The following is a 24027-nucleotide window of genomic DNA, read 5'->3' as shown; positions in this document are numbered from 1 at the left end:
CAGCCACCTCTCGCAAAGGCGCTAACACTGTAGGAGGGTGTGGGGCAGGAGTGGAGGCATCAGCAGGGCACTTAGAGCGGGTGTGCGCAGAGACAGGAGACTCAAGACAGCCAGTTGGGTGCCCCGAAGGAAGCACGGGACTGAGTGGATTACTAGTAGGTAAGGAAGAGGAAGGAGGAGTCCGGGCGGAGGGAGGAGAAGTACAGGGCGGAAGTGAGGGAAACCCTAGATCCTCCGGCTGAACAGAAAGGAATGAAGACTCCTCTTTTTCGGGTTCCTGTGAGCCGGCGTCCTTGGCTAGCATAACTTGGGCCGAAGAGCACCGGCTACACAGGTCGGGACGAGAGCGTAAGGCCCAAAAGCCTTGTATGTACGTAATTTCAGACCACTTGCCTAACCGCTGGCAGAAATTGCTGAGGTCGATCACGCCACAGTGGAAAGGAAAATTAACCGCTTCCTCCTAAGGTCTTGTTCAAGCTGTAAGGTTTTTAAATTGGCTAGGAGGCACCCCAAGGGGGGTGCTCTTTGGAAATTTGGACTGGGGGTTTCCCATTTGTTTCCTCTTTACCGACACAATGGACCCAATGGACATGGGAATGGATCCCTGCCTGGCTTCAAAGCGTCCTTTGGAACCAGCAGAGACAGACGAGAGGCTCTTGAAGCCTAAGTGGAGATTACCTTCAGGCGGACGTCTCCGTCCTGAACGGGTCTCCCGAGCCACGTGGTGGCTCCAAATGGACCCCGGACCTGCGCAGGATTTCTGGCCGAGGGAGGTAAAGAGGAGACAAGGGCACTTACCCCAGAGAGGCCGTGAGAGTGAGGGAAGCGGGTCTCAGGTCCTGGTCCGTCTGCGGCGTGGAGCGAGGAGGAGGAGGAGGAGGCTCCCCAGACCCTGGGGGCCCCGAGGAGGGGTCTCCTCCCGGGTTCGGCACCAACTGACTTGTTTTTCTAAGACCACCAGAGCGGGTGTAAAGGAACCAGCGACTAGGCAAGGGTAGGAGCAAAACTGCAAGTTTATTTTGGTCACCTAGCTTCAGGGGAAGAAGGTGGGTAAGGAGAGGTCTGTTGGCCTCCGGCGAATGAGGCCCGCAGAGTTCTCCGTGGTGCTCTCGCGGAGTTCCGACAGTCCCGACCGCACCGCAGTGGGGAAGCTGGGAAGTCCGCGCTTGGCACTGGTCCGGAGCGGCTTTTCTGGGAGTGGGAGGGCGATAGGCGGGGCATGGGCGTGTCCGGGGGCGTTCCGCAGGTGCAACCAGGTAAATCTTGGTCTCTTCAGATTGACGTCACCTGGCGCATGCCCAGTTGGTCTGCACCTTCCCGGGCGTCGGCTGCATTTTCGCGTGCGCGGGAAAAGTTGGGGGGGATGAAGAACCCGGAAGTGCGCCATCTTGCCTCCGTTCGTCCAAACACTTTTGTTAGGCCTGCTAGTCTGAGGAGGGATCCTAAAATTCCAGATAGTCCTCCCCCAGTGGGGCTTTGGGCAAAAATTATGCCTTTCTGATTGGTGAGCCCAGGTGCCTAAGGACGGGAACAGAGTCCTGAGGTTTATACTAGAAATCATTCTTATAAGAGAAACTAGGAAAGCATCAGAGACAGGGAGTGGTTTTTAGAAGCAGAACTAGCCTCGGAGAAGAGAGGCAGGAGGAAGTTTGTCAGGCGTTAGGACCCAGGAGGCAAGGGTCAGGATAGATAGGATAGATGGGTGAGTCTCGCTTGAGCGATGTGACTTTGAGGGTTCCACTCATGGCTACAGAGTCAGCCAACTTTTTGTCGGGACCCTGGAGCTGAATGGCTTTCCTCTCTGCCAACCCTCAGCTCAGCCCAGAAGTACAGGAAAAGCAGAAGTTGGTTCCAGGCAAACCAATGCTCCCAACTCTGAAGAGTCGGGGGTTGTTAGAGAGCCCTTTCCCAGAAAGCCTGACACCCATGTCTTTAGTCTGGCAGCTGCGCTAGTTGCTTTTAACTGGCCGATAGGTGCCTGGTATTTAGCCTCCAAATTATAAGGAAAAATAGGACAGAATAGCAAGTGAAAGGGGTCCAATGGTACTCACTGATTGGTTATAGTCCCTTCGTGGTTGCCAAGATGTTTCCAGAATTTATTCCTTTTGGTGGGTTCTTGGTCTTGCCAACTTCAAGAATGAAGCCGTGGACCTCACGGTGACCATTACAGCTCTTAAAGGTGGTGTGTCTGGAGTTGTTTGTTCCTCCCGGTGGGTTCGTGATCTCGCAGACTTCAGGAATGAAGCCACAGACCCTAGCGGTGATTGTTATAGCTCATAAAGGTAGTACGGACCCAAAGAGTGAGAAGCAGCAAGATTTATTATGAAGAGTGAAAGAACAAAGCTTCCACAGCATGGAAGGGGACCCAAGTGGGTTACCATTGCTGGCTGGGGTGGTCAGCTTTTATTCCTTTCTTTGTCCCCACCCACATCCTGCTGATCAGTCCATTTTACAGAGTGCTGATTGGTCCATTTTACAGAGTGCTGATTGGTGGGTTTACAGTCCTTTAGCTAAACACAGAGCACTGATTGGTGCATTTACAATCCTTTAGCTAGACACACAGTACTGATTGGTGTGTTTTTACAGAGTGCTGATTGGTGCATTTACAATCCTTTAGCTAGACACAAAGTGCTGATTGGTACATTTACAATGCTTTAGCTAGACACAGAGTGCTGATTGGTGCATTTATAATCCTTTAGCTAGACACAGAGCACTGATTGGTGCATTTACAATCCTCTAGCTAGACAGAAAAGTTCTCCAAGCCCCCACTCAACCCAGGAAGTACAGCTGGCTTCACCTCTCACTAGTAGGGGGAGATTAAAAATGAAAGCCAAATGAAACATAAAATTACAGAAATCGATCATAGGATTGTATAAGAAGACTGATTTCATTTATATAGGTAGTTCTAAATTTAGTCTGTCTTTTAACTGGATCTCTGAGCTCTGGGCAGAGCCCACACTGAATTCTGGGTCTCCAAAAAGAGAATTATTATGAGACTAAGACCATGTGATGGTTTTATAAGTGCACTCTCCTTTTTTTTTTTTTTTTTAACAAAAACCTTTCTCTAAGTGTCTGAAATACTCTCTTCCTTACTTTAAACAACCAAAAGTAACCTCTATTGTTACTCTTTGACTAAATAATTATTTTAGTAGAAAGAAAGAAAGAAAGAGAGAGAGAGAGAGAAAGAAAGAAAGAAAAAAAGAAAAGAAAAGAAACCAAGTAACACAATACAAAAGCAACAGTGTAAGATCTGAGACAAACTTTTTCGTTTTACAGTCTTTGGGTTCCATAAGGAAAAACAGAGGTTGTTCCCCAAAAGGGAGTCTGGTGACCTTCTCTATTTTCTTTAAGGAATCCCAGGCTGTTAGAAACTATTTTAGATTCCTCATTCAGCAGAGGGTGGCAAGAGAAAGAAGAGGCAGCAGAAGTAAAATGAAGAAAACAGAATTTGGTTGACGGAGAAAAAAATTTTGCTCAAAAAGTTGGAGAGAAAAACAAGGCCTTAAATACATACATACATACACACACACACACACACACACACACACACCCCTTGGATGTTAGCTTTTAAGCTTTTAGCCATTAAGCTCCTTAAAAAAAAAAAACCCCTGCAAATCTCATTACTGTATTTTAGCTAGGACAAATTACTGATATTTCAAATGTAATGCAAATACCAAACCAGAAAGGGCTTGATTTAGGAACCAAACTTAGGCGGTCATGATGAAAATAAGGACAGAGCCTTAGTTTCCAAACTGCAGTGCTGGGGGACAACCATTGCTCTTTCAGTTTGGCTTGGTTAGCAAAAGATGGCCTTGTTATGTAAATAAAGCCCCTAAGGTAATCAAAATAAAAAAAAAAGACCTTTTTCCTTTTGCTGGCTCTTTTTTTCTTTTTTCTTTTTCAGTTGCAGGAATTTAGCCAATTCAGAGGTCTTGTTCTCCATAATTTGGAACTTTCCTTCGGATTTGATCAAGTTGGATAGAGTTGGTCAAACCCAATGGGAAAAGATGAAAACAACAAGAAACAGAAACAAACAACAACAACAAAAACAGTTAAGTGAAACAAACACACAATCACACAATTTATATGGTCACTGAGTGCTCTAAAGGTAAGGAGAAATTAAGACCAGCTGGCTGTTAATCTTAACTCTAGCCAAGACAAAAACCCCAGTTCAGCTACTTACCTAGTAATGGGTCTCAGGCTGAAGTCTGCTCTCTACCATCCTAGAAGCAGGAAAAAACTGAAACTCTTCCGTGTTGGAAATGAGCTCAAACTCCAGAAAGGAGTTACCTGCTTTCCATCATCATGGAAGCAGGAAAACTTGCCTTCCTTGTTGGAAGCAAGTAAAACTCCAAAAAAGGAGTTGCACAGAAAAATAAACTTCCGATCTCAACACATTTGGGGAGATGAGGGATTCTCTGGGGGTGGGATGGCTCCCAGGCCTCAGCCAATTGTCCCATTGGTTTCAGCCATAAAAACAGCTCAAGCTGCTACCACGCACTGATAGATTTGTCAAAGGTCAGGGGCATCTCCACTCAGAATCCCTCTGTGGTTACCAATTGTGAACACAAAATATCTGAGATGGGTCTCAGTCAATTTAGAAAGTTTATTTTTGCCAAGGTTAAGGACACATCCATGACATAGCCTCAGGAGGTTCTGATGATATGTGCACAAGGTGGTTGAGGCACAGCTTGGTTTTACACATTTTAGGGAGACATGAGACATCAATCAATGTATGTTAAGACGTACATGAGGTGATCCAGAAAGGTGGGATGGCTGGAAGCAGGGAGGGGGTTTCCAGGTGATAGGTAGCTAAGAGAAAAACAGCTGCAGTCTTTTGAGTTTCTAATTAGCCTTTCACTGCATACACAATTCACAGGACTAGTCTCTTAAGCCTTAGCCTGGCTCAGTGAAACATCGGGCAAAGGAAGCAATCAGATATGCATTTGTTTCACGTGAGCAGACGGATGACTTTCAGTTCTCTGTCCTTTGTTCACAAGGGATTTTCTTGTGGGCAAATTGTGAGGGAGGTATGTAGGTTTTTTGTTTGTTTGTTTGTTTGTTTAAATCTTTGTAGCTATCTTGTTTAGGAATATAATGAGAGGCAGGTATGCCTGCAGTTCCCAGATTGACTTTTCACTTTGGCTTAGTGACTTTGACTTTGGGGGTCCCAAGATTTATTTTCCTTTAACATTTACAAGGAGAGGTGAAGAAATAAGTAAATTAGAGAGCTAGAAGGATGGGAGTTTGCGGTTAGAGAGAGTGGGATGTTGAAGGTAATACTGGTTGCATATTCCTTATCCAAAATGCTTGGGACCAGAAGTGTTTCAGATTTCAGATGTTTTCAGATTTTGGAATATTTGCATTATACAGGTTCAGTATCCCTAATCTGAAAACCTGAAATCCAAAATGCTCCAATGATTGTTTCCTTTGAGCATCACATCGGTGCTCAAAAGGTTTTGGATTTTAGAGCATTTCAAATTTCAGAGTTTCAGATTAGGGATAATAAACCTATATCTCAGAAATGGTGCGTTTCTGAATAAATTGTCATTATTTGCCATGAGAATTGTCATTAATGTGGGTGGAGATGGGGATGATTGTAGGTCAAGAGATTGAAGCAATAGGGTGGGCTTGGGTGTTAGTATGGCCCTTCATGGGAACATGTTGATGTCATCCAGGGTCATGGGAGGCTTCCGAGTAGGGAGGAAGCTGAGAGCCTATGGTCATGGTCTTCACTGATGAAGGCAGAGAGCAGGAGGTTGGCAGATGGTGGGCACTGACTAGACTGGAAGAGCCAAGAACTTCAGTGTAGCAAGGTTTTACCCAAGACACAGAGGTTGTGGTCTAGAGCAGCCCAGGGAGGAAGGAGCACCCATTGGAGAGGACTGTGGGGAAAATAGAGTCCTGGGAGATGAACCAAGCATCAGCTGAGGCCGGAACAGTTAAAATGTATACATCAAATCCTCTCCAAGGACACTGTACCCTTGGCTGAAAACTCCCTCCTTAGTTTATTTCCCATCCCAAATTCTACCCATCCACATTGTGGCATCCTAGGTCTGTCTAGCAGCTGAACAGGCAGGCCTCCATAAGAACTGTTCCAGCACTGACTGAGTGGTTAAGTTAAATATTGAAAGTTGAAGGAGCCAGTGACCTTATACAAAGGCTGGAATAGAACAAAAGCTTCTATTCCAAGTTTTTGCCTAAGCCTTTCTTGTGCCTTGAACCATGACAAGAGGAGGAAGGAATTCTCAACAGGACCCATTTAGGATTAAATACATTGTTATTGGCTGGGCACAGTGGCTCACACCTGTAATCTCAGCACTTTGGGAGGCCGAGGCAGGCGGATCACCTGAGGTCAGGAGTTTGAGACCAGCCTTTCCAACACGGTGAAACTCCGTCTCTACTAAAAATACAAAAATGAGCCAGGCATGGTGGCAGGATCCTGTAGTCCCAACTACTCAGGAGGCTGGGGCAGGAGAATCGCTTGAACCCGGGAGGCGGAGCTTGCAGTGAGCTGGGATCACGCCATTGCATTTCAGCCTGGGCAACAGAGCGAGACTCTGTTTTTACTGGGGGTCTGAAGACACAAATTTTATTGTAGGTCTAAATGAACTCCTCAAACCTCCGTGATTTAGCGGGAGATATGATAAAGGTAATCACCCCAGCACTTGGACCCATCTAGATTCAATACATTTACTGAGGCTCCAGAAGAAGGCCTTCATACCTTAGCTATAGATTAGAAGAAGTTAATCACTTATGTCTTTAGATGAATGCACACTTACATGCAGACATATAGCTTAGAAGGTATATAAACCCTGGAAAACTGTAATTTTGAGTTGGTCTGGTGATATTTTTCAGGTCTTCTTCCTGTACCTGGTTACAAAAATACACTTCCTTCCTTCCCAGTTCATCTGCCTCTTGTTATTGGCCTGCAAGAATCAGCAGCTGACCCTCGGCTTGGTCCGGGAACAACATGGTCTGATGGAGCTCATCCCATGTTCCACCGGGAGATTAAATGACAAACTAATATTCTCCAATAATAAAATGCCAACAATAAGATGCCCTACAGTGTAATAGAAACAATGTACCATTATGAAATTCCCAGTAGGAAATGAAAGTTGAAAGACTAAATTCACTTGCCATTTCAAGATAAAAAGAAAATTTCAGGCCCAAACTTTTTTCCTGCCTCAATTTCATGTTCTGATCAGGCTCAGCCAGAGGATGTCTCACTATTTAGACAGAGTGGAGGTTCCTTCGGCACCATCCTGGAGAGGTGTAACATTCTCAGAGTGGAGAAGGTGAACGCTGCTCTCACTTGCTATCTACTTAGAGAGTCCAGAATTAATAGGGCACCAAAGATGATCACAGTTCTGTCTCCACATCCACCAAATTTAGAAACCAAAGCTGATAACTAAGCCATTTATCAGAGACTCAGTGGACCCAAGTGAGGAAGGGTCACTGGAGACGATCCTGTTGTGTGTGTGTTTGTTTTGAGACGGAGTCTCGCTCTGTTGCCCAGACTGGAGTGCAATGGCGCGATCTTGGCTCACTGCAAGCTCCGCCTCCTGGGCTCACGCCATTCTCCTGCCTCAGCCTCCCGAGTAGCTGGGACTACAGGCGCCCGCCACCGCACCCGGCTAATTTTTTGTACTTTTAGTAGAGACAGGGTTTCACTGTATTAGCCAGGATGGTTTCCATCTCCTGACCTCCTGATCCGCCCTCCTCAGCCTCCTAAAGTGCCTGAGCTACCACGCCCGGCCATTCCGCTCCCTTTTCTGATAGGCTCACTGAACTATTGACAAGCAAAAAGTAAACTTCCCTTGTGTGTGAGCTATTAATACATTTTGAGTCTATTTGTTAGCGCAATGCGCTTGCCCTAACTACTATACTATCCCTGGGCCTCCTATGATCAGATTGGTAAGAGCCACAAACCTGTATCTGGGACACAGGAGAAGGTGGGAGAGGGAAAAATAATCTGATTGACAAAGGTTCTGTTTATAGGTGACTTTTTAGGACTGTGGAGTTAGGCAAAGCTGGGATCACTCACACAGCCTGATAGGGGATTTTCCTATGTGAGTGGGCTGACCTGGTGGTCCTGGTTACACTGCCCACCTGCTTTCTGGTGTCTCTACTAGGAGTAAAGTGCAACCCTCCTCCTGTGCCTTCTCTTTCTCCTCCAGGACCCCACACCTCCAGACCCTGCTGTGGGAAGGAAGGCCACCCATTTCTAGTCCCAGCTCCCCCTCTAACTATCTGTGTGATCTTAAACAAGGCCTTTCCCCTCTCTGGCCTCAGTATCCGCCTCTGAACAGATGGACTGGGACTGCTGACCTTCTGGCCCTTTTCTGCTCTGTGAGTTTGTGAACTTGTGATTTAGGGAGACAAGAGTCCTCGGAAACGGAAGGAGAGCATGTTTCACTTTGTCCAGCAGAGGGCAGAAGCTACCCACAAATGAACAGCAGGGCAAAGCCAGGGCTGTGCGGGAGCTAGGCACAAGTTCTGCCTCCAGAAGCCTTCAGTGACAGCCTCTGAGCCAGAGGGTTCCAAGCAGAAGAGGTCCTCCAGGCCCCTCTCAGCTCTTACTTATGGCATCCCAGATGCTGTATTCCTCTTCAGCAAAGAGAAGGTGGGTCAGCCACTAAATGGTGCTCGGGCCTTGCAGTTTGGTGGGAAGGAGGAAGCTTATTTAAGCAAGAAAGATGAGACAGGCAAAAACCAACGCATAAGCCAAAAGCCTCTCCAAAGCGAGGTGTTACTCCAGGCTGACAAGTCTCCAGCAGGGTGGACTTCAGACTCCCTGTTAGGAACTGAATTGTGTCCCCCAAAAAGAGAAAGTCACCCCAGAGGAGGACCTAATTCAGGAAAGGTCATTGCAGATGCATTTAATTAAATGAAGATGAGCTCTTGCTGGAGTAGGGTGGCCTCTGAACCCAGTAGGACAAGCTACTTGTAAGAAGAGGGAAATCTGGACACACACACAGAGCAGAGACTGCCATGTGAAGACGGAGGCAGAGATTGGAGAGATGCTGCCACACACCACAAACGCCTGGGGCTCCCAGAAACTACACGGAGGCTCCCCCAGCGGCTTCAGCAGGAGCATGGCTCGGCCAACACTTTGATCTTGGCCTTCCAGCCCCCAGACTGTGAATCAGTGAGTTTCTGTGGTTTAGGTCCCCCAGTTGTGATTCTTTCTTATGGCAGCCCCAAGAAACCAGTATACTACCCCGTCCACTTTCCACGGCAGAGGCTGGGCATCACTGAATCCCACCTCCACAGCAGGTTTTGCTTGGACTGCACAGTATTTATTGATGCTGCTGTTGGTTTTAATTTCGAATGTGTGTGCCTGTAGCTGAAGCACTCCTCCTGATGACTCACCTGGGTCCTGCAGCATCTGAGATGTGGTTCCTGCTCCACACTTCCTGGGGGAGCAGAGGAACTCCTCAGCCTCCTCTCAAACTTCTCTCAGGTTGTGCTGCTCACTCCCTCCCCAGGCTTCCTGTCCACATGGGCAGCTCTGACCCAGAGAAGATTCTTTGTCTTAGACAGACATCTGCCTCCCTCTAAGTTCAGTTCACCAGTACTTGCTCTGCACTCCGGGGCCGTACACAACCCCTCTGCTCCCTCTGCTCCCTCTGCCCTTAGCCATTGGCTCCTAGGAGACACTTGCTTGTCCGGCCATCGCTTTAAACTGTCTAATTCCAGCTCCGTCAGAACTTCCTCAGTAATGCAGTTTCCTGATGGTCATACTGCCTGGATAAGCTCCAGTCTGTTCAACTCCCTCTGTGGTTCAGGAACCAGGACTAAACAGGAGTCACCTGATGCACATTCTAACCAGCATCAAAAGGGCTGAAGCATCGCCTCCTGCGTTCCAAACTCAATATCTCAATTTTAATCCTCACTTGTCAAGGGAGGGTCTTGGTGGGAGGTGATTGGATCATGGAGGCAGTTTGCCCCATGCTGTTCTCATGATAGTGAGTGAGTTCTCACGAGATCTGATGGTTTTATAAGGGACTCTTCCCCCTTTGTGTGCCCTCTCTCTTTCCTGCTTCCTTGTGAAGAAGGTTCTTGCTTCTCCTGCTTCTGCCAAAGTATGACCTTATGATTGTAAGTTTCCCGAGGCCTCCCCAGTCATGTGGAACTGTGAGTCAATGAAACCTCTTTCTTTTATAAATGACCCAGTCTCAGGTATTTCTTTATAGCAGTGAAAATGGACTAACACGGATATTTGGCAGGCATCCAGTAGTCTTCGATAAACACAACCACCATCTAGTAGCCAGAACAGCTTTATCAGGCCCCACTGTCTTTGCAATGAAGAGCAGTTCCTTTCCTCATCCCTTATAGGCCAAACACCCAGCATCCTGGGACAGTGGTCCCATGTGCCCAGCTTTGAGGATGAGCTCATGCCTGGCTGCTCTGGGTGGAGAGAGGGAAGAGCTGAATCAACATCTGTATATATAAATCTCCTTTTGTGCATTTAGAATCATGTCCTTAGAGTAAATTCCAATCAGTGGCATTACTGAAGCAAATTGTATCAAAAATGCAAAAAAGACCCATTTTTCCAAATTGTTTTCTAACAAGGAAGTAATATTGTTTGCCTTTTGATACTGTCCTTTAGAAAATGATGCATGAGAGTTTTACATTTCATATAGTGTGTTCTATTTATTTTGTATTTTGTAATTTGTGTAATTTTTAAGCACTGTTCTTCCCATACTAGAGGCTCTGCTCTATTTAGTTCTGTTTGTCCTAGTTTTCCTAAAATTCCCTTTTCCACTGGTGTGTGGTGCAAGATGAGGCACATTTTCCATGGATGGTGCACAGAGGGAGGAGCCTTTTGATCACAACCAGGTCACCCCACTTCTAAGCCACTGCGTCTCCAGCCCCACAAGACTAAGGAGAGAGAGCACAGAGTGGTGGAGAGTGAGCCATGCTGGGATTGTTGTTTCCGTAACCTCGTTTTCTGTGTCCAGCTGACCCACCTTCAAAGCAGCGTCAGGTCCTAAACTGTAGCTTGCTACATGCCTGTTTGCCAGCAACCAAGGTGAAAGTGCTTTTAGACAGTGTTTCCATGCAAGAGTCTCTTCCCAGCTTTTCTCTGGAAATGCATGTTTCTCCGAACTCTGAGTCTTAAGAAAAATCATTTGAGACATCCAGAAAATGGGGAAAGTGCTAAAATTGTGTGGGAATTCAAGCTTAACAATAAACATCAAGACATTTTTGGTAAAAATGAATCCACTGACATCAGGGAAGAGCAAGAGAACAGAACGCTGATAGTGGGTCAGAGGCTAAGGCCAACATTTCTGGGAACCACTCCTGTAAGGGCACAGATGAGGCGCTTTCAGCCTCTCATCAGCCAGCCTGGCCTGTAGCTGCTGAGTGTTATGAATGTGTTCCTGGCATGACTACTTCTAACAGTGAGTTTTCTGGCAAATCAAATAAATACTAATAAGTCTGTATGCATATTATACTTTATACAAATCCTAGGAGTGATGTTCCAGAAATAACAAGTTTTGAAGGCAAAATAAGTCCTTAAATTGGCAGCTTTGACACATAATTCCATGTAGTAATCTTGCTAGAAGATCCCAATGTTGTTATTCTAATACAATCTGATAATGTTCACTGGCATTTTCCACTGTTGGCGTCTTTACTATAGCCTACAGTTGTTTGTTTGTTTGAGACGGAGTCTTGCTGTGTTGCCTGGGCTGGAGTGCAGTGGCGTGATCTTGGTTCACTGCAACCTCCCCCTCCCAGGTTCAAGCAGGTTCTCCTGCCTCAGCCTCCCTAGAAGCTGGGATTACAGGCGCGTGCTACCACGCCCAGCTACTTTTTGTATTTTTGGTAGAGACGTGGTTTCATCATGTTGGCCAGGCTGGTCTCGAACTCCTGACCTCAGGTGATACGCCTGCCTTGGCCTCCCACAGTGCTGGGATTACAGGTGTGAGCCACGATTCCCAGCCACCTACAGTCCTTTGTAAAGCAGACAGAATAGTTTCATCTTTTAAAGAAATGAACATATATGAGGCAACCTGTACCTAATTTAGGATTTCAGAAATTCCCTGGACTGCTTATACATTTTAATTTCTCATTCCTAATTCCCAAAGATTAAACTCTGTCAGGAATTTGGAAACACTGAATCACAGGCCAAAATAGGACCATGTCTCCATTCATTCGTTCGTTCAACAATTATTTATTGAGCACTTGCTATTTTTCAGGCACTGTGCCACATTTTGAGAGTAGAGTAGTGAGTAAGACAAAGTCATCACCTTTAGGGAGTTTATATTTTAGAGGAAAGAAAGACAAAAGTGTTTAGGCTGGGCATGGTGGCTCACACCTGCAACCCCAGCACTTTGGGAGATCAAGGCAGGTGGATTGCCTGAGCTCAGGAGTTCAAGACCAGCCTAGACAACAACCCCATCTCTACCAAAAATATAAAAAATTAACTGGGTGTGGTGGCACATGCCTGTGGTCTGTTACTTGGGAGGCTGAGATGGGAGGATCTCTTGAGCCTGGGAGGCAGAGGTTGCAGTGAGCCAAGGTCGTGCCACTGGACTTCAACCTGAGTGACAGACCCCATTTCAAAAACAACCCTGGGTCGGGTGCAGTGGCTCACGTCTGCAATCCCAGCACTTTGAGAGGCCAAGGCAGGCAGATCACGAGGTCAGGAGATCAAGACCATCCTGGCTAACATGGTGAAACCCCGTCTCTACTAAAAATACAAAAAAATTAGCCAGGCATGGTGGTGGGCACCTATAGTCTGGGCTACTCAGGAGGCTGAGGCTGGAGAATTGCTTGAACCCAGGAGGCGGAAGTTGCAGAGAGCCGAGATTGCACCACTGCACTCCATCCTGGGCAACAGAGTGAGACTCCATCTCAAAAAAAAAAAAAAAAAAACCCAAAACTGTTTAATACAAAGTACTGTCAAGTGGTGATGAGCACTATGGAAATGTGAAGCAATGTTTGAGTGAAGCAAGTGAAGCAGTGCTGTTTTGTACATGATTGTCATGAGGACCACTCAGAAGAGCAGAGAGCTGAATGCAGTGAGAATAGAACCTTACTGAGGCCTGGGCAAGGCTCTTCCAGACAGCGAAATGCCCTAAGGCAGGACTGTGTTTGGCATGTCCTGGAAACGGGAGAGAAGCCAGGGCCTCTGGAATGTGGTGAAGGAGAGGGAAAAGTAGGAAATGAGGCTGGAGAGAGAGGCAGGGGCCGGAATACATAGGGCTGTGTAAGTCACATTGAGTTCTTTGTATTTTCCTGTAAGTGTGGATGGGAAGCAGTTGGAGGGTTTTGAGCAGGGGTGATCTGACCTGCATTTTAGAATCATCCCGCTGGCAGAGGTGTGGAGGAAAAAAGCATGGGGCAGACGTAGAGGCGAGGGGCAGCCACTTAGGAGGCTACAGGAGTAGCCCAGACCAGACAGGAGGGTGGCTCGGCCCTCAGAGATCTTGGTGGAGCAGATTAAAGACTGATCAAGTTAGAGCTAACAGACTTGTTTTTTTTCCCATACTGGGTCTCGCTTGTTGCCCAGGCTGTAGTGCAGTGGTGCAATCACGGCTCACTACAGCCTTGACCTCCTGGATCAAGGTATCCTCCCACCTCTCAGCCTCCCAAGCAGCTGGGACTACAGGTGCATGCTACCATGCCCAGCTATGTTTTGTATTTATAGAAACATGGGTCTCACTATGTTACCCAGGCTGGTCTTGAACTCCTGGGCTCAAGACATCTGCCTGCCCTGGCCTTCCAAAGCATTGGAATTACAGGCGTGAGCCACTGTGCCAGGCCAGAGCCAACAGGACTTCCTGAGAAACTATGAGAGAGAGAGGGGTCAAGGATGACTCCCCCTGTTCAACAAAGCAATGAGGTGAATGGTGCTGCTGCTTCTTGAGATGGGGAAGACTGTAGAGGAAACAAAGCAGGAATGACAAATCAGGAATTTAGCTTTGAATACATTAGGTTTGAGAGGTCTAGTCTATACCCAAACAGACCACACTGTGGCATCTGTGTAGCAGGATCTGCAGAATCCAGCAGGATGGATGCCAGTACCAAGCTGAGTAGACAGTTGGGTCTGTGAATCTAAAGCTCAGGGAAGACCTCAGGGTCTGGGATACAAATCTGGAGATCATCAGCCTGTCCATGAAAGCCAGGGGAATGATGGAACATACTATGAGAAAAAGAGAAGAGAGGAAAGAGAAGAGGTCCATGGAAGGAGACCTGGGAGAATCCAGTCTTTGATTAGATCAGGAAGAGGAGAATCCAGCAAAAAATGCTGAGAAGTCTCTGGAAAGGAAGTCTTCCTTCCTTCCCCTGCACCAGGAGAGGTGCTATCCCAGAAATCAGTAAAGAAAAGTGTTTGATGGGGAGAGCGGGATCACCTGTGTCAACTGCTGCTGCGAGACTTGGGAAAATGAGGACTGGAAAGAGAGCAATAGAAACTCGAAAAGCCATTGGTTATCTTGACAAGAGTTTCTATGGGGGTGGTGAGAATTGGAGCCTGATTGGATGGGTTCAAGAGAGAATGGGGAGTTCTAGCCAAGAAGGCTGAGAGGATGAGTCAAATTAAAAATGTTTTCTTTTTATGAGTCCTCTCATATTTACTGATATAACTGATATATTGGGTCTCCATTCTACCACATTACTTTCTATTAATCATGTATTATATCTGCTGTGTTTCTTTCTCTATGCAATGTATTTTTTTACTTTAAAAATTGTATTTATAAAGGTTTGTAATTTTATTCCAGTGGTTATTTTATATGTACACTTTTTTTAATGCTCTTTTTAAAAAAATTTTTTTAAGACAGGGTCTTGCTCTTTGCCCAGGCTGGAGTATAATGGCGCAATCCCAGCTCACCAAAGCCTTGGCCTCCTGGGCTCAAGAAATCCTCCCACCTCAGCCTCCCGAGTAGGTGGGACTACAGGCATATGTCACCATACCCAGCTATATATTTGTATTTTTTGTAGAAACAGGGTCTCCCTGTGTTGCCCAGGCTGGTCTCAATCAGGCGATCCAGGGCACAAGCGATCCTCTTACCTCAGCCTCCCTTGGCTCTTACTCTTATTTTCTTGTTTTAGTTTTTACTATCTGGTTTGTAAATACTGTAGTATTCTTCATCTCCCATACATTGCCCACACAACAATCTAGGAACATATTTTGTTTTTTTCTTTCTCTTTCCCTTGTTGTCCCATTTTGAGTTGCACTATTTCCTTATCATCTCTTATCAACTGAAGCTCATTCTCTAGTATACAGATCAGAAAACTTTTTATTTTTTGCAAGGGGCTAGATAGTAAACATGTTGTTTTGCAGGCATGCAATCTCTGCCACAGCTCTACCATTGTAAAGGATAAGCAGCCATAGACAAAATGTAAACAAATGGGTATGGCTGTCTTCCAATAAAACTTTATTTGCAAAAACAGGTGGTGGGCCAGATTTGGCCTATAGGCTAAAGCCCTATCTTAGAGTAGCAGCAGATAAGGAGACAGAAAAACTGTGCAGGAGGCGAGAGAAAACTGGCAGGAGAGCTAGGGGCATATTGACAAAAGAGGAGACCTTTAAATCTTTCAGGGGTAGAAAAAATGAAATTCTTTGATGTTACTCAATAGTTTACCTGCTCGGAAGAAAGAAAGGTGTCTCTTCCATCTCAGGGTTGGCTCGGCATCCATCCTGCTGGATTCTGCAGATCCTGCTGGCCAGATGCCACAGTGTGGTCAGCTGAAAGTGATTTGCTCATCCTGAAACCAGCAGGTACAGAAAGCGCTCTTTCAGCGCCATGGCAACCAGATCCTGTTTTCCTAAAAAAGGATCAGATCAGCGAGTGCCTCCCTCCAGGCACTGATCCATTAATGTGCACTGAGCTCATTTCAGAGCCAGGCCTTGGGCTGAGTGCTTAGAATACAAAGATGCATAAGGCAAAGTCTCTGTTTTTAAGGAGCTCACAGACTGGAGGAGGAGGCAGACATGCACAATAAACAGTGTAATCACACGCTATCAAAGGAAGGGACGCACAAAGGGCTGGGGAGCGTCTCCTCCTCTTTGGGAGTGAGAAACTAACCTGGAGATCTAAGGTTGAGCTGAATTTTGGAGAATCTGTCAGAATTGGTCAAGAGGACAAATGGGGATGGGTCAAGGAAAATGGAGAAGCTTGACAGCTGTGGCAGCTCCGCAGAATGGCAAGTATGGCCAGAGGATGGCGTCTCCGGGGTGCCAGAGATGGCGGTGGAGAGGCACCGAGGCCAGGCCATGCTGCCTCTGCTGTCACCAAGGTCAACGACAACCTGGTGCCCAAGCCAGTGGCATTTTGCAGCCTACTTTTACTCATTCCTTCTTTTGGAAAATGCTCCCTTGACAGCCTGATGTTCATGGTATCATGATCTGCTATCTCCTGATATGTCCTCTGCACATCCAGCTGCTCTTTCTCACTCTCTTATTTGCGCTCTCACTTCCTTAAATTTTAACCTTCTTCTCATGCTGCACTTTCTCCAGGGATATGAGAAACGTCTCCATTTTTCACTTTCGTCTCTATTGCTGTTTGTCTCTTGGCCTCAATTTCTCCTGCCACAAGATGAGACCCTATACGTATCTGGGAATGTGGCCTCAAGAACACCAGTGTGGCAATCCCAGTGAAAAGCTTTTTCCCAGTACTCATCTTTCCATCCTGGGGAGGGCATGGGATTGCTGCTGGTTGGTTTTGTGCCTGTCCTGGGACCCATCACTATTATCAGAGTGATGGGCCAATACTATATATGGTGAAGGAAATGAGGTTCCATGAATGGCACCGTCAGTCACAGGGATGGAAAGGCAGTTTCCTAAGACAGATGTATCAGGCAGGAGACAGGAGCTATACAATGTCAACAGGGAAAGTGTAATATAAATAATCATGAACTAATAATAGAGGGTTAGCCACTAAGGGATAAAAAGAAGTCTAAAGGTTACTGAAACAGGTGAATGGATAAACAAAATGAAATGTGATTCTGCCATAAAATGGAATGAAATTCTAACAAATGCTCCACATGGATAAACCTTGAAGACATTATGTGTGAAACGAAATAAGCCAGACTCAAAAGGGCAAATATTATATGGTGCCATTTATACAATGTACCACGAATAGTCGATTCATAGAGACAGAAAGTAAAATGGAGGTTTTCAGGAGCTGGAGGAAGGGGAGAATGGGAAGTTATTGTTTAATGGGTGATAAGGTTTGGCTCTGGGTCCCCACCCAAATCTCATCTCAAATTGTATTCCCATGTCAAGGGAAGGACCTGATGGGAGATGATTGGATCATAGAGGTGATTCTCATGATAGTGAGTGAGTTCTCATGAGATTTGATGGTTTAAAAGTGTGTGGCTCTCTTCTCTCTTTTTCTGTCTCTCCTGCCACTTTGTGAAGAGAAGATCTGCCTTGCTTCCCCTTCGCCTTCCACCATGAACGTGTTTCCCGAGGCCTCCTCAGGCACGCAGAACTGTGAATCAATCAAACCTCTTTTCTTCATCAGTTACCCAGTCTCAGGTAGTATCTTTGTAGCAGTGTGAGAACAGACTATTACAATGGGTATACAGTTTTACCTTGGAATGATAGAAAAGTTTTGGAAATAGATAGTGGTAATGGCTGCAAAACATTGTGACTGTATCTAATGTCCATAAATTGTACACTTAAAAATGAAACGAAATGATAAATGTTATGTATGTTTTACCACAATAAGAAAATACAAGCCAGCCTGGCCAACATGGCGAAACCCTGTCTCTACTAAAAATACAAAAATGAGCCGGGTGTGGTGGCACACACCTGTGATCCCAGCTACTCTGGAGGCTGAGACAGGAGAATCACTTGAACCCCAGAGGTGGAGGTTGCAGTGAGCCGAGATCGCACCACTGCATTCCAGCCTGGGAGATAGAGTGAGATTCCGTCTCAAAAACAATAAACAAACAAAAACCAGGAATCGTGGATATAGGTGGCAGGCACTAGCTCTAGGGCTGAAGCAGAGAACCCAAGGAAGGAACCAACTTGGAAAAGGGTCTCCCCAGGGATGAGACCCAGACACCGTTGGAGATGGTGTGGCTAGAGCCCGCAGGATGGCAAAGAAGTTTGTTGTAGTGCTTCAGGCCGGGCTGGCATGCAAGAAACCTGTGCACCGGTGGGGGCAGCAGGATGGGGGCTGACAACACTCACTGAGAAGCTGCTGTCTGAGGCACAGGCACTCACTAGGACTTCACCCGTGGTATGTTACTGAAACTCAGGGGAGCCAACTGCTGGAGCGTTTATGAGACACACTGGGCCACCATCTGGGGCTTCAGCAGCGTTTGGTGAAAACCTGCCTGTGGGGTTGCTGCTAAATTTGCTGGAGAGCTGACTGAGGTGCTAGCAGAACTCCTTAGGAAACTCACCAGGGATGAGCATCCCTGGGTGCCCCATGCACCAGTCAAGAGCGGCAGCAAGAGGAAAGGAAGGGAGTCTCTTCTTCCTGCAGTGTCCCTCCAGAGCCATCCATTGACAGCACTTAGTATCATGCTAGCAGGCAAAGAAATGTTTACAGGATTCAGCTCCAGTATCACAAAGGAGGATAACGAAGAGTGGATTTGGAATTCGGAGGCACTAAAGTGGTAACTGTCACAACCCACCCCTTCGGCTACTGAGTTTCCATATGCACCCTCCTACACATATCTGAACTTCTATACAACAATGAACAAAATATAGCTATCCTTCTTACCAGTAAAGATATTCCTACCCTTTCTCCCAAATGAGAAGATACTCAGTGCCAACAACAATTGTATCTATCTCTGGCTATATTCATTACTCGAATTTGATCACAGTCCCTCTAAATATTCTGTTGCCAAAAGACCAAATTGTAAAATTAACCTCCAACAACTTGTATATAAACTAATGAAGAAGGAGAGAGAGAGAAAATGGATGTCATTTTCCCATCACCATCTATCAGCAGGAAAGAACTCTGGGGAAGCGCTCTTGAGGAAATATCTTTGGGAAGAATCCCTGATTGGCCCTACTTGGGTCATGTGTGTTGGAATCTGTGAAAGTCTGGAATTTTGCCCATCTTACAAGCTAGTAAGCCTGTTACAGTTTCATGGATGCTGGCAGATGACATGAGACTGGATCAGAGACAAAGGACTACACTACTCATGGCAGAACAAGTTGCAAGAGGTTTGTGTTAGTTAGCATTGGTTTTCCAATGTTCCCCAAGTTCCACAGGGGTGATGTGGAGGGGCCCAGGTGGTTACTGTACACGCAGTGTGTTTGTACTGCAACTAAGGAACACTGAGCTTGGGAACATCCAATTTAACAGTAAGTGATGAGCAAGCCTGCCTTTTTGTCTGGGGCAGGGGGATATTGCTTTGTCAAGGCTGTCTACTGCAAACACAACCCAGAGAAATGTCTCAAGCAAAAAACAGTCAGGACCTTGCATTCTTGTCATCCCCAGCAAGAGCATGCAGGGACAGTCAGAGCCCGTGGCAAATTGCCTGTCACAAAAATCCACCACAAGGCCTGACGGATCCTTGGCCAAATTCACATTTTCCCATGAGTATGCTACCTCATCAGCTGCTCTGATTAGTCTGACCAACAGAGGGACCAAATCCATTTAATTTGATTCCTATCACATTTAAAATTAAGGCTGCTATTGACAGGACTTAAGTCATGCAGTGAGGCAAGTCTGCCATATTGATCTCACCCACGTCCCCAGGGTCCTGGGCTCAGCCGACTGTTTAGAAGTTCTGGGGGCAAGGGAGAGCAGTCATTCTATTTCAGATAGCTAGGATAAAATCTCATATTGGTCTAGGATTCATTATGACCCACTCATGGGAGTTTAGAATCACTGATATCAATGCCAGTGACTACAGGAGGCAATGCAGGGAGCAAAGACCCTCATCCCTGATGGAAGGACATTCATGGCCCATTCTCCCTTACAAAGAGACGATCCGAAGGGGAGTAGGTCATTCTAGTTTAGGATTTGTTGTTAAATTTGATTTGAATCATCATCGCATTGGTTTGGTTAGGTAAGATATACATACACACACATATTATATATATTTTATATGCACATACAAAATAATAGATAGATAGACAGATATATTGGTTCTGTTTTTTTTTTTTTTTGGAGAACCCTGACTAGCCCTAGTTGCCTTTCTTTTCTTTTTCACTTTTCTTCTGAGCCCATGTTCCCCCTCCTGATATCTTACCATCCTTTCCCTGAGCTCACTTTATCCTTTTCCTTCTTAGAGGCAACCATTTCATTAAGTTTTTAAGTGCCTGGCAATTGCTTGGTTATGACTGGTGTCTGCTCCATGACAGCCTCTTCTTGGTAAGTATTCCACATCTGCCACTGGTTTTTCCTATCCATTTCCTACATTTGCAGAGATCCTGTATGTCTTCCTTTTTGATGACTCATCTTTGAACAAGTGGAGTTTTTCCTGGACCAGCTCTTTGCTGGTATCATGTGGGAGGAGTTGGGGCTGTGTTCCAAGTCAGCTGGAATTTTCCTTATAACCCAGGATTTTAGATGTGAGCTTGATCAGCCTTTACTTCTCCGCTTAAGCAGGTCTGGGCATGTTTGGCAACCTGGCCTGCATGACGGAGATTTGCATAATTTGGTGTTCATCTATTTATTCAGTTTTTGCTTGAATGATGAAGGAGGAAGTTTACGTCTTGCTCCCTGGGGACAGGCAGAGACGGTGTGTGCACTTCCATCCGACAAGGACCAGATCTGAACAGTCTGGAGAGAGGAGCTGTGGTGACAGCAGAAATATCTCTGCTTCAGGGGCCAGGTGTCCAGGTGAGATGCCACAGCACAGCAGAGAGAACAGAGGTTTCTCTGCATGCCTGCCAGGGAATTGGCACCATGTCAACTGAAATCTTAGGTTACAGGAACAGAAACCAGCCCCGACTGACATGTGCAAGCCTGGAGCTTTCCTTTCTCCTTGCACTTCCCACATGTTCCCCACATAACCAGCAACCACAGAGCCACCCCCTGCCACCCAATGACTCCCTCCTGAGCTAGAAACTTGTAAGACCCAGCTAGGAGTCTGAATGGTTGGACATCTAAAGCAAAGAATAATCTAGTTTGTAACATGGGATCAAAGGAAGAACTGAATATCCAGATTCTGTGTAAAAGAGGACACTTTGGAGATTTCTATGCTTGTCAGGGGCTGTCCCTCAGTATAACTCAGCTGTAATTTGGATTCCCATACAGATCCAACTTCCCTGGAAAGAGAAAGTCTCATGTTTGTTAATAGTATGAGGAAAGAATTAAAATATATCAGCTGCTATGGGCGAATGTCATTTATTTTGATTTTTCTTTTGTAGAAGAAATGCTGATGCAGTGTCATGCTTGTCTCTGTCCTCCTTAGAGAATGCCTGAACAGTTCCATTGACTCAAAGTGAAGAACAAAAGAACCAAATGACAGCAATAGCCAAGTGTAATCATCAGTAACCCTGTATTCTATCCATGGGTAAAGAACAATCATCCTCTTCATTATGGGTTTCCATTTAAAATATAATACATTTTTAGAAATGTCTATTTCCTTTTATAATCTCTTTATATAATCTATGTTATTCTGACTCTTAGGTCTTCATTTAGCTACTGAAAAGATTTGATCTCAACTCAATGATCTAACCACCCCTGCCCACCTCCCTCCCCATACACCCCCCAGCATGAATTCTGGGAACTCAGGTAAAACACTTTCTGGAAACCTGCCTGTATTAGTCTGTTGTCACACTGCTAATAAACACATACCCGAAACTGAGTAATTTATAAAGGAAAGAGGTTTCCTTTATAGTTCCACATGGCTTGGGAGGTCTCACAATCATGGTGGAAGGCGAATGAGAAGCAAAGTCACATCTTACATGGCAGCAGGGAAGAGAGCGTTTGTGTAGGGGAACACCCCTTTAAAAAACCATCAGATCTTGTGACACTCATTCACTATCACAAGATCAGCATGGGAAAGACCCACCCCCATGATTCAATTACCTCCCACGACATGTGGGATTTATAGGAGCTACAATTCACAATGAGATTTGGGTGGGGACACAGACAAACTATATCACTGCCTAAAACCAACTCAATAGTCGAAGGAATTTGGAGGACAGACACTAGTTCTGTGTCTGGAGAAACTAGAATCTGGAGAGGATTTAATTAATTTGGCAAAAGGATTAGCAATTGGATCTAAGTGAGAAAAGAGAATTCTTGGAGGAAGAAAAGATGTTTAGTTACACTGAGAAATTAAAACCTGAAGAAATTGCCTTTGAGATTTTTTTCAGGAAATGAGTATTGACTGCCTACTGTGTGTTAAATTATGTGTTTCATGTTAAAGACTCCAAAGTAGGTAAGACATAGGCCCAGCCTTGGGGAGCTCATTGAGCCATAGAGAAAGTTTCAGTGTTTCAGAGGAATCATCAAGAACAGGGGATCAGCAATCTATTATATTTTAATTGCCTCTTTTCATGATTATAAAAGCAATGCATGCCTGCTGAAGAGAATTTGGAAAAACAAGAAATTAAAAATCGTCTCTGATCCTGCCACCAGAAATAACCACTGTTAGCAATTGTATCACTTCTGTAGTTCTACATGGTTATCATAATCAGCTCTATCTTTGATTACATGCATCTCATGTACCAGAGATTATGCTAGACTCTCATTGAATCTGCACATCAGCCGTATGAGGTAGGGACCATCATTCTCCTCATTTTACAGATGAGGAAACAGAGGCTTGGAGGGGTTACTCTGCCCAAAGTCTCATAGCTAGTGAGTGGCAGAGATTGGACTCACTCAAGCTCTGTCTTATTCCCAAGCTCTCAACCAACCCAGTGGTGAGAAGAGCCAGCAGCAAAGCCTGTCATCTTTGTAATTTTTTTTCTAACCTCAAATCAGGGAGAAAAGCCTTTGTCATTAGAAGGGCAAGGCAGTTCTGAAGACAGCCCAATGGCCATGTCTCCGATTTGATTTTCAGGGGCCTGTCTGACACCTACGGAGAGACGAGGGCTTAACAAGCTGTATCCTTAAAACAAAACAAAGCAAAACAAAACTTTAGTCTCTTTAGGGACTCTCTGATAGTAATGCAGAGGGAGGAAGACTTTCTTTGTCTCACTGGGAGGAGGGTTCCCTACGGTAATTGAAGGCAGTGCCTGTTGACATAGCGCTGCCACCTGGTGGAAATCATGGTGTAGGACATCATGTCCAGCACCACCAGCGGTGACACTCCCTGGGAAGAGAAATGTTTGGAGAGAAATTTGCAAGAAGTTGGAAGTCTTGCAGTAGCCGGTAGGAACAAGAATTATAACTGCTACTGTGACCCCCTAAGGCTCCCTACATCCTCTTAAGGCTTGGAGAAACTCACATTATGTATATTTTCCTGTACTATTGAAAAATGTTTTCCTTATGCTTTGTTGTAATGAAATTACCTCTGATGGTCACATACCTTAAATATTTAGTATATATATGAATACTAAATGTCCATTTTAGGAGTTAGTTTACCTGCATCTAAAATCAGGAATATGTCACAGAGCAACTGAGCAAAAGTGCTGTTAGGTTTGTGCATTTTGCCCTTTGCCTGGGATGAGAGGACCTCAATCATCTTGGTATTAATGACAGGAAAAGTGCCCTCCTATCCATGGGTATTGGCTACTCAACTCAATTCTCCTTATTTCCTTTTCTAGCATAACTCAAAGGATTGTGATTGTTGTTTTACATCTGTGTTAATGAGATAAATAAGTTTAAAATAAAAAGATGTGTACCAGGCAGATGGAATGATGAACCATGAAGTTTTTGCCATCTGGATCTTCTGTCAAAGACAGATGAAAAATTCTGCCCAGGGTGTATGCTGAAGAACACAGATACTTAATCTGGAGTTCAAGTAGCAGCTTCAAGGAGTCTATACACCCCCTGAAATTTTGGGCCGGAAGGAATGTCTGGAAGTGTGTTCATTTTTCTGGGAGGAAGGTCCAGAGTTTTCATCAGCTTCTGAAAATAGTACATGCCCAAAGAGAAGGTTCAAAATCATTGCCTGGGGCCTTTCAGAGGGTCCTTCTAATCA

General features: G+C 45.4%; 1 long non-coding RNA gene across 1 annotated transcript; it reads left to right on the top strand.

Annotated features, from left to right (window-relative positions):
• The first annotated feature begins 8876 nt into the window (after window positions 1–8876).
• Window positions 8877–23732, top strand: LOC117072511. The gene is made up of 5 exons (XR_004432828.1): window positions 8877–9143; window positions 10748–11411; window positions 20221–20300; window positions 20610–20771; window positions 21302–23732. It is a non-coding gene; the product is annotated as an uncharacterized LOC117072511 (long non-coding RNA).
• Window positions 23733–24027: the final 295 nt, after the last annotated feature.

The sequence above is a fragment of the Trachypithecus francoisi genome, unplaced genomic scaffold (genome assembly GCF_009764315.1).
Source record: "Trachypithecus francoisi isolate TF-2019V2 unplaced genomic scaffold, Tfra_2.0 Lachesis_group4, whole genome shotgun sequence".
In the NCBI taxonomy this organism is placed as follows: Eukaryota; Metazoa; Chordata; class Mammalia; order Primates; family Cercopithecidae; genus Trachypithecus; species Trachypithecus francoisi.
The sequence above is the reverse complement of the archived record's forward strand: the minus strand, read 5'-3'. Positions and strand labels throughout refer to the sequence as shown.